We start from the raw sequence: 1,924 nt of genomic DNA on the forward strand, positions 1-1,924 counted from the left end.
AATCTTTAATACAGTGATACTGACCTTGCTGTCCTATGAACAAGACCCTCTATCTCTTAACTTCAGGCATTTTCACTGCCTGTCCCTCATATATAGAATGCTCTTCATCCTCATCTCCTATAGGCTTCCCTGACTTCTAGTAAGTCCCAACTGAAATCCCATCTTCTACAGCAAGCCTTTCCCAATCTCTCTGAATTCTAGTAACTTCCTTTTAATTATTTCCTATTTATCCTGAATATAGCTTATTTGTACTTGTATGCTTGTCTCTCCCATTAGAGTATAAGCTCTTTGAGGGCAGAGATTATCTTTTGAATTTTTTAAAAAAATCCTTAGTAATTAGCATACTGCCTGGCACAGAGTAGTTGCTTTAAAATGGCTTTCCTTGTTTTGCTTTAAGAATGGAGGAGACTGGATCATGCTTTTGGATAGGAGGGCAGTATACAACAAAAAAGGAAAAATGAAATATGGGAGAGAAAGAGAAAATGACCAAAGGAACAAACTTCCATAGGACATAGGAGTGGATAGAATCAAAGTCACAGATATAGGTCTGGAGCTGACTGAGTGGGCCATGTTGACCTACATGGACATATCTACTGCTCCCCTATAAGGCTCCCCTTTCCACTGCTTGGTAAATATTTTTGCCTATGTCACCTCACCCTGTGTGGGCCAGCCATGCATAAACAAGGTAATTACTCTTCATTTAAAGGTTGGTGTAAGGGAGCAGAGGATTAGGGAGATGGAGTGGGAGGTATTTTATACAACAGTTTACCATTCATCTGTATGACTCAAATATAAAGATCTTCTTATCGTGTCTGAAGATATGGAATGTATGTCCCAATTCCAAGAACTCAGCCTGGATGAAACTTAAGTGGCTCTTATCCATTTGGTTATTCAGTATCAATGGAGAAAAGATTTAAATTGCCCAGTTCATCAATTCCTATGTTTCAGCCCTTCTGTATCAGTGCTGAAGATAAGGAAGATTATACTGACTTGGTTGATAGATACTCTGAAGAATAACTTCTACAGGAGTATGAACAAAGGGAGTGGAATTGAAGTGGATTTCCTGATAGCTTAAAGTTTTGCTATTGACAGTGATGAAAAATATGCAAAAGCTGTAAGTAAAAATATAGGTAAAATATTTTATAAATTTATGAAAAGAATATCTGCCTGCTGTGAACAAATTCTGAGGTATCCAGGGAGTCAGCAGCCTCTCTTTATAACTTGTCCTTCATCATATGCTTCTATCCTGAAAAAAAAATTGTGAGAGCTGGAGAGTATTTGAATTTTAGTTTATGTCTGCACTGGTCAGTATGCTCAACAATATTCATTTAGATAGTAAACTCATTGTTACATTAACTAAAACATATATACAGAGGCATTGGCCTTGGCAATGAGAAATATTATCTATTCCTCAGAGAATGGAACAAAGAAAAAGAGAATAGGGGATGATATAGAGGGGAGCTAAGTCATGGTCAATGATCTCAATTTTCTAAATAATGAGAATATGTGGTATTTTGTCTAGGGAGAAAACATATGGTGTCAGAAGGGAAGGTTTGGAATAGTTTCTTTGAAGAATGCAATAGAAAATTAATTAGAAAAACCTAAAAGCTGCCCAGTAGCAAAGGCATAGTTCGTATTAGATAATGTACATTTGTGGTGGACTGAACAAGATTGTGTAGCTTCCCCCAGTGGCAATCAGCAACTGATGTGTACAATTATATAGGGTAGATGGTGGGGGTAGACTAGAATCAGGACTTTTCAAAGCGTGAGCATGGGCAAGGGACAGTGGTTTAAGGGGAAAGGATGGTGTTTGGTTGAATTGTGTAAGACTTGCCAATAAGACAAAACTTGTTCAATACTGTGAAGGGAGAAAATGATGGCAGCCATTATGATTGACAGAATAAAAATATGTAGACAGCCTAGA

At 37.4% G+C, this 1,924-nt stretch overlaps 1 pseudogene; it reads left to right on the forward strand.

Annotated features, from left to right (window-relative positions):
* The first annotated feature begins 568 nt into the window (after positions 1 to 568).
* LOC118837047 lies at positions 569 to 1,394 on the forward strand (annotated as a pseudogene).
* Positions 1,395 to 1,924: the final 530 nt, after the last annotated feature.

The sequence above is a fragment of the Trichosurus vulpecula genome, chromosome 2, assembly GCF_011100635.1.
Source record: "Trichosurus vulpecula isolate mTriVul1 chromosome 2, mTriVul1.pri, whole genome shotgun sequence".
NCBI classification, from domain to species: domain Eukaryota; kingdom Metazoa; phylum Chordata; class Mammalia; order Diprotodontia; family Phalangeridae; genus Trichosurus; species Trichosurus vulpecula.